General features: G+C 50.6%; 1 long non-coding RNA gene across 1 annotated transcript in view; it reads right to left on the bottom strand.

Moving 5' to 3' along the window:
• LOC107512999 overlaps nt 1-942 on the bottom strand; it is a 200,120-nt gene extending 199,178 nt beyond the window's left edge. Inside the window, exon 1 of the long non-coding RNA XR_004951443.1 lies at nt 857-942. This is a non-coding gene — a long non-coding RNA (uncharacterized LOC107512999). The remainder of the gene's footprint in view (nt 1-856) is intronic.
• Nucleotides 943-8,969: the final 8,027 nt, after the last annotated feature.

The following is an 8,969-nucleotide window of genomic DNA, read 5'->3' on the forward strand; positions in this document are numbered from 1 at the left end:
AGAAACAGAGTCATAGTTACAGGAAGCAAACTGGTGGTTCCTAGAGTGGAGAGGAATTGAGGGGCAGGTGAACTAGGTAAAAGGATTAAGAGGTACAAAATTTCCAGTTATACAATAAATAAGCTATGGGGATATAAGCTACAGCGTAGGGAATACAGTCAATAACATTTAATAACTTTATGTGCTGACAGATGGTAACTAGACTTATAGGGATTATTTCACGATGTATATAAATATTGAATCACTATGAAACTAACAGGATATTGCACATCAATTACACGTCAATTAAACAGCAACAACAAAAAAAACCTGGAGACACCAACTAAGGCCGGGCTCCTGTGCTCCCAATTCCCAAAGTTTCACCTTTGTAGCCTCTGAAGCCCCAAACGCCCCACCTCCCCCAGCCCTCTTCCCCCACATTCCCCATCAGCTCCCCACCCTTGCCACAGGCTTAGGTCCTTCCTGGCACCCAGTCTGGACTAGCTGTCCAAGCTGAATTAAGAGGTGTCTTCCCTGGGCCCGGGGGACATAGCCCAGCCTTCTCTGTGGCAAGGGAACAGATGTAGGGAAATTTAGCTCCATAAGAATTCATTGTTCTATACCCTGCATGATGGCCGAGAAAGAAAATCAAAATTAAGGCGTGCTGTAAAAACGGGCCTCTCTCTTCCTCTGCAAATCCCGTCTGCCCTTCCTGTGACTCCAGCAAGCAGCCTGGAAGCCAGAGGGCTAGCTCCCATCCAGCGAGCTCAGAAAAAATGCCAAGGTCTCCTAGCTGACGAGAACGGACTGAAGCAAAGCGGGGAGGGGGTGGCGAAGGTGGAGGAGCAGATGGAGAAAAACGAGACCAGCACGTTACCTTGCAGGGGGCCACCTGGCTTCAGGGCCGTGGTTCCCGGGGCGTGGTCTCAGGCAAGTGACGGTGGCAGCGGCAGCAGCACCCGAAAATCTGTCAGAAACGTACATTTTCAGACCCCTCTGCAGAGCCGCCGCCTCGGAGTCCAGAGTCCGGGGGCCACCACCTGCTGGGGGCCTGCCCTCCAGCCTAAGTCTGAGCATGGGCAGTGTGGTTCGCAGCCTTGGCGAACACTGGAATCACCTGGCGGCTGTAAACCCCAGCGTAGTGGTGCCTGGCCCTCACGCCAGAGATTCCCATTTAATGGGGCCGGGGTACACCCAGGACACCAGAATTTCAAGCCTGGCTATGTGTCAGGTACCTGGGGAGCTCCTAAAGCATGCCACTGCTGGCTCTCCCCTTGGATTTAAGGAATCGGAATCTCCAAGGGACTGAACATTTCCATTTCTAAGAAAAGCCTTCCACCCAGGTGATTGCAATCTATTTACCGCTTTTGAGAATCAGTACTTTTGAGAATCCACCCAAAAGATTGCTTTTCCCGAGCCTTGCCAAACAGACCTGAACTTCTAACAGAGCTCTGACCCCACGTAACTAACATAACCATCATCTGTCAGCCCACAAATGACATCTCGAGTGCCTACTGTGCCCTATCCACTGATCTCTAAAAAGTTCCAAATAAGCCGTATGAAGCTCCACGTGGGTCACGTTTTATAGTGGGAGAGCATGGAGTTGGAGGGAAAAAGAAAGAGAAGAAAAGGGGACAGATAAAGAAGAACTAGGGAGAAGGCTTTTTTAATGTAATGGAGAAAATACAATGAGGTGAGTCAGTCAAGAATCTCTGTGGAAACACCCAGGGAGGTTTGCCCACAAGAATAATCAGTACGCTTTCCTTCCCACGCCACCCCTGGCCCACTTACTCCTGTGGAGGTTAAACAAACAATTTGTTTTGTCTTTTGAAAAGGGCTGTAGAAATCCATCACCAGGAAAAAAAAAGAAAGAAAAAGAAAATGAACTAGCAGTGAGCCAGCTGAGACGCTTCCAATGATGGTAAAGGCCAAAACCAGAGAGCAGGCGAGGATCTGGAGGGGCCCGATGATCGACAGTAACCTGTGAGTCACCTGCCAGCGCCAGGCACAGAGGTGGAGGGCGAGGCCCGAGCAGCCAGCAGCCCTGGGAGCATTGTTCTGGACGGAGTCCCGGGGGCACACCAGCCTCATAAATAGGAGCATTGTAATCACTTGTTTACATGTCACTCTCCTCCACTAGACCATGGGCTCTTGGAGGGCTGGGGCTCCTGTCTTCCAGCTCTTGGCTCCCAGCATCTGGCACGGCCCGGCTGGCAGGAACCGCCTGGCCGGGGACTCGAGGAGGCATTTTCTGAGGCCTTGTGTAAATAGCCTTCCCTTTCGAAAGGATCGCGAGGTTACGTAAAACCCCGGCTAAGGGAACGTGTGGAGCACGGAGCTCCCTCCGCTCTTTGAGGGCCCAGGCGCTGCACTGTGAGCCGTGGAGCGGGCTCAACAGTGTCCCCCAAAAATTCACGTCCGCCAGGAACCTCAGGACGGGGCCGCATTTGGAAACGGCGTCTTCGCAGGTGAACAAAAGGTTAGGATAAAGAGGAGATCATGCTGCATCAGGGTGAGCCCTGGCCCAATGAGGGTGTCCTGGCAACGAACAGAAAAAGACCCCCAGAGGCCACATGAAGCCAGAAGCAGAGATTGGAGTGACGCTGCCACAAGCCAAGGCCTGTCCAGGGTCGTGAGGCGTCTAGTCTCCAGGACTGAAGGAGAATGCGTTTTCCTAGTCCGAAGCCGCCACGTTGGTAGCCCCTTGTTAAGGCGGCCACAGGAAACTAGTGCGAGCTGCACGTGCATCCGGAGTTCAATGCCCACAGCGACCCCGGGAGGTCGGATCCCCACCCCTGCTTTCTGGGTGAGGAAAGGAGGACTGAGAGCAGCTGAGCGTGACCCTCCGGTTGACGTAGCCACGAACAGGACTCAAAGAGCCATCGCTCTCTTACCCCCGTGGAAAACGATTCCAAACAAGGGGCAAAGGAACATTGCAACGGAGCAAGACGGACGGACGGACGGACGGACGGACGGAAAGCAGCCTCGTCACCGGGGCCCCCTAGACTCCCGCCCGGACTGCGCTGCACTGACGGTCACAAACCCCGCGGCGCCGGCAGACATGCCTCTCAGAGTGAGCCACGCCGCCCGAGACGTTGCCCCGGGACTCGGGCGTTTATGCGGAACGCCTCACCTTCCCAACTGCGAAGACCTGGAGAGGCAGGGCACGCAATCCAGAGGAACGCGGGGAAGGCACAGGCGCATATGCTAACCATGCTGCTGCTTAGAGGACAAGAAAAAGTAGTCTGCGTTTTTTCTGGAGTAAATGTCTCCTGATTCTGTTTCAAGATGATAGTAAAAAGCTACTTGCATCTGACACCGGCATGTTAAGATCTTAAGAAGGCAAGAACATAATAAGGGAGACATTAAAAAAAAAAAAAACTTCTACGTTCTCATTCTTGTTGGCACTTTCTTTGAAGAGTATTTAAAGTGGCTGGAGCCCTGGAACGCGCAGTCTTCCATATCTGGAATTCCTCTTTTTCTTTCACATAATAGCAAACACTTAAAATTGTAAGTGACATCCCTACTTGCCCCCGAGGTTGTCTTTAAAGACTTGAAAGCTCCCGAAATATAATGGATGAAAAAAGACAAAATAATCCTGGTTGTCAAAGAACCTGCTTCTTCGTCTCCCCCATCTGGGCATGAAATTGGAGAAGTTCCCCCTTTAGCATCCAAGATAATGGGGTGCTGGGGCCGTTGCCCTGACAGACGCACCGGGGAAAGACTTTTATTTTTAAATATCTCTTTAAATTGCAACTTTGCCTATTCTGGACATTTCCTTCCCCTCACGCCGCATTTTATGTCATTTGCCACCTTTTTCGTGGAACCTTCCATGGATGCAGGAGAAAGAACAGGGGTTTGGGAGAAGGCTTGCCAGATGTAGCAAATGAAAACACAGGATGTCCACCGAGATTTGAAGTTCACATAAGCAACGACTCATTTAAGCACAAGTATAAGCGGAATAATGCACGGGACATACATACACCTAAAAAATGTATTTCTTGATTGTCTTAAATTTAGTTTTAACTGGGCATCCTCTATTCGTCTTTGCTAAATCTGGCCACCCTAGTCGTGGGTCCAACACACCTGGATTTGCATGCCAGTCCTGCTACTAATCAGTATTCGAACCTGGGCAGGTTTGCTAACCTCTCTGAGCGTCAGTCTCCTTGGCTGTATAAGGTGGATGATTTCTACCACCTGCAAGGAAATGCCGCAGCCATCCAGACAGGGCTCCGAGCATCCCCGTCACCGTCCTTCCCACAGCTCTCTCCGCAGCACGGCGGCTATGAGATGCTTGTGGAGCTGTGTACAACGGCAAACTTAACATCTTTAAAGTCAGAGGACCCTGAAGAGTCACGTCCTCCAAACCTCCGCCTTTTGTAGTCTGTCTTCTCAACTCCCGCCACGTACACCTTCCACCTGGGTGCTGCCCCAGACATCTACGAGGTCTGTGTCAGGCGGATCCCAGATTGCTGCTCGCTTCAGTCTTAGCAGCGTCGGCCATGAAATCAAAGCCTGATGTGCAAGCTGTGGGGTTTTTAACGCAATATAAACAAAGTAGTGCCGTAATAGCTATTAAAGTGAAAACGTGCTTATTTGTGTTACGTCAATGTCATAACATCACCCCCTCCCCTCCCCCAGGTGTGAGTCCCACGTTCCAGAAGGCACAGCAGAGTGGGCCACACCATCGCCTTCCGTAGCCGCTGGGAGGGTTTTGAGCCGCCTCCCCAGGCACACCCGAGGCCTGCTCACAGCCGTCAAGGGAAGAGGCCTTCGCAGTTGTCTGCGAAATTGTGATCACTGGAGCCACAAACAGAGTCACTCCACCATCCGTCTGTCCGTCCAAGGGCTTCCGTCACTCACACAAAATGTCCATCACTGTGGCTCCTGTCACTTCACACACTTAGCCCTCCAACAGCTTGGGAGCAAAACCAGAAGCTTCACGCCCGGCACTAATTTGTCGTTTTCCAAGGTGTGAATCTTGATGACGTGCACAGTGAGGCCGGCAAGGGCCGTAGCAGACCTCTCTGCGCTCCTATCTGTTTCTGGCTCGAGCGTTCTCTGCTCATCACATATAAAAATGTCAAGAAATATGACACTGAAAAGGGAGACGACTGCTAATGCTCGTGATGGGATTTAAAAATACGTGTGTATGTGTTTAAAAATGAGAATGTTGGAGAAAGCGCTCATTCTCCAGCAGAAAACAGACTTTCTAAAGGATCTGAGGAGGCGGAGTGGGCGCTGCCAGTTTTTGCCATCCAACATTCATTTACCTTCCGATGACAGTCCCCAACGGCTCCTAGAGAAGCCGTAGTTCCTGGTCTCGGCCTGTGGACTTCCAGGTGCAGTCGACTCTCCCCACGCACCCAGACCAGGCAGGTGACTCAGGCCGAAATCGAAGCATCGCACTCCTGCAGGGGACACACAGCCCCGTTAGAGCCAGTGGAAAGAACGCGTCTTTCTGAGCCTTTGAAGGAACCGGGTTTTTTTTTACCTGGCGGCCGACGGCAGCCTCTTTGCTGGCCCGCGGCGCCTGGACGTGACGTCAGCGCCTGGACGTGACGGTGACGTCAGCGCCTGGACGTGACGTCAGCGCCTGGACGTGACGTCAGCTCGGAGGCGCGCGGACCGGGCAACGGGGCGTGGCCGGCGCGCGCGGCGCCGCCGAGCTGCATGCGCGTCAAGCCCTGGCTGACGTTTGCGTGCTCTACCTGTCGCTTGCTGGACCAGGAGGATTTTTTCTTTCTTTCTTTTTTTTTTTTTCCAGTGATTTTTTTTCTTCAGTCATTTGAAATCAATATCCCTTATTAGGATAAAGCGTCCCTTCAGTTTTTTAAGTAATACTTCGTGGCATTTTATGGACTTACCGTTAATTTAGGAATATGAGATGAATCAAGGTCTCAAGACACATCGTTCACGAATGCTGGGGTTAACTCTTCTGCTGGAGAATTTGTCACCCTTCCCCTGTTTTCTTCGTTAATAGTTATTCCTATAGTAATACTGTCAGCTACAAGTGACAGAGTACTCAACTAAAAGGGGCTGAAACAATTAGTTTCCCAAAACAAGTCCGCCTTGCCAGGGTTGGTTAAGTAGCTCAGCGATGCCACCAAAGACCCCAGCTCTTTCTGTCCTTCTTCTGCCCTGCCTTCCTCACGTGTCAGCAAGTCTCCCCTCATGGTCACAAAATGACTGCTGAAGCACCAAACATCATGGCCTCGCACGACAGTGTCCCATCCATGCAAGAAGGAACAGGGTGGGATCAGAGGCCTTCTCCTCACATCACTCCCTACCTTTTGTCTAGAAGGAGAATCTTTCCCCAAATTGCTCACTAACCCCATATTATGGCCAGGACTAGGTTACACGATCCCCCATAAACCACTCACCGGCAAAGGAGGATGAAATGTCCATGGCTGGCTTCGATCAAGCCTAAATAGTTTAAACCAGGGGTCCCCAACCCCTGGGCTGTGGACCAGTACTGGCCTGTGGCCTTAGGAACCGGGCCGCACAGCCAGAGGTGAGCGAGCAAAGCTTCACCTGTATTTGCAGCCGCTCCCCAGCGCTAGCATCACCGCGTCAGCTCCACCTCAGATCTTCAGGCATTAGGTTCCCATAGGAGCACCGGTCCCTGGGGCCAGAATGGTTGGGGACGGCTACTCTAGGCCTTACCAAGGAAGAACGGAGACTAGCTCTTGGAAGGCATCTACCACAGAGGTCTCATTAATTAATTTACCTCCTTGAAACCGAGACTAACATTAGCTTACAGAAAAAAAACACTAGGCAGGTGAATTCCAATTTTACCGAACCCGAGCTCAGCGTTCTTTTTTGCCCTTAAAATAAGATCAGAATAAGCCAGAGGGAAAGGTACCAATGTCAAAAACTATATTTGGATCCCTGAGAGCTGGAAGAGATGAGCAAAAGTCGGGGGGCTGGGCCTGGCCTATGCACAACTTCATCTGCCCCCCGGCAATGAATTCTAAAAATACAGGTCTTTGACAGTCACGTATTTTAAATAGCAAACTCCACATATGTAATCTCTACTCCTTCCCCGCTACAAATTTTTTTTCATGACAAGGAAGGAATGACAGATGATACGTTTTGCTTTAGCAGGTCAAGTGAAGGTGACATTTTGGCTGTTGGAAGTGGCATTTCCCAGCTGTGTGGCCTTGGGCAAGCGAGGCCCGTTTCTGTGTCTCAGTTTCCTCGTCTGTGATAGGAAGATGTTAGGGCTCTCTACTTCATATGGGAGAGTGGCAAACTGACATGTCAGTTGGGCTACTCCCAATTATTAGGTTCTTTTGGGTGAAACTGTTAAGGTTCCTCCAAGAATTAAATGTAGATGGGGCTATGTCTCCTCCCAGCATCTCTTTTAAGTTACAACGAAAGCTAGTTTCAGACTGAATTCTGCCCCAGAAACAAACATTTATTAGTAAACTGGCACAAAAATGGTCGCCAAAAAACCTGTTCTGTAAATTTTAGGAAGTCTCAGCCGTCCTCCTCTTGGGCGCTGCAATCGCACTGGCAAGAAAGGTCAATGTCACTCAAGGTCAATGTCACAATGTTCAAGCCTGGTACGCAGGCAGCAAGAATCCTGCAAAACACTGGCTGGGCTGGGCCAGTTCAGAATCAAGCCTGGGGCACCATTGCAAGGGGCACAGGTGGTTAGACACCTCGTACAGTCTTCCACCTGAACATGCGGTGGGAAGATGTGGATTTTACACCGAAGGCCAATCCCCACACACACCCCTACACACGAACACCAGTGGGAAGTAACTTCCCTCATCTGTTACATGAGTAACAAAAGTCCCTGCTTTTGCTTGCAGGTCAAGACAGCCAAAGCCTGCAGTAGCTACCTGGGAGAGCATCCTTCGCGATGATGTCTCAAACACTAGCTGATGACCTCAGGTGTACCTTAAGTCGAACCACTGGTTGTCCAGAGCGTTATTACAACTATCCAGTCCACACATTCATAGTCTAGACTGAAGTATTTTAAACCATGTTAAGGGCCACAAACAAATATAATCACCAGATAAGGAACCCGAAACTGCCGCTCCGCAGACAGGAATAAAGGAGGGAGGGAGGGAGGGAGGCAGGACTGAGCCCACGTCCCTTCCTTTCCAGCCTCCCGCGGCCGTCCTGGGATCTGGTGCAGGGCTTCGTCTTCTTGCCACTTCGCGACGTCTTGAACAACAGCATTGCCTCTTCACTCTTCCTCCTCAAAAACCATCTCGAGCTCCTCTCAGCGTCTCGTTCAAGACTCTCCATAATCTGATCTAGCTTTGTCACTCCAACTCTCTCTCCCACTACCCCACATAGAAGCCGAGAGCTCTCCGTGCCTTTCCTTCACTGAGGATGCCCTCCCCTCTCCCATACTCGAAGTCTGCCACCTCCTCCATGGAGCCTTCCCTGATGACACAGCCAAGGCAGTGCTGAGAGCATGGGAGCTGAAGGGGTGCTGCCTGGCATTAATCCTGGGTTATACCATCCACCTCCTGAGAGACTTTACCTCTCTGGCCTTCAATTTCTTCATCTGTAAAATGGACGTGATACAAAGACGTAACCCACAGAGGCACGGGGGTTCATATGAGATAATGCGCATGGGTGCTTAGCATGGTCCCTGGCAAGTAGTAAGAGCCCACGACATGATGGGTATTACTCAAAACAAAAGTGCATTTCTATTCCTTTTCACGTGAGAGAATTGTCCCCGCCGGCCTGTGTTCCTTTTCCCTTCTCTCTCTCAACAGATGATATTCTTTGTCATCTTATTGACATGTGTTTTTCTCAACTCAGCAGTAGATCAGAGATGAAATGAACATTTATAAACAAAAATAATCCCAGTGAGTCATCAAGACTCTCGTGATCAAAACACGTTTTAGACCTTCCTCTCTTTTCAGGACCCATCCAATGGAAATATAAACTTCGAAAATTTTCCTATGCCCGCTTCCAAAAAGCGACTTTCGTTTCGACCAGCCTGAGGCGGTGTAGGCCGTGGA

The sequence above is a fragment of the Rousettus aegyptiacus genome, unplaced genomic scaffold, assembly GCF_014176215.1.
Source record: "Rousettus aegyptiacus isolate mRouAeg1 unplaced genomic scaffold, mRouAeg1.p scaffold_m13_p_6, whole genome shotgun sequence".
Taxonomy (NCBI): Eukaryota; Metazoa; Chordata; class Mammalia; order Chiroptera; family Pteropodidae; genus Rousettus; species Rousettus aegyptiacus.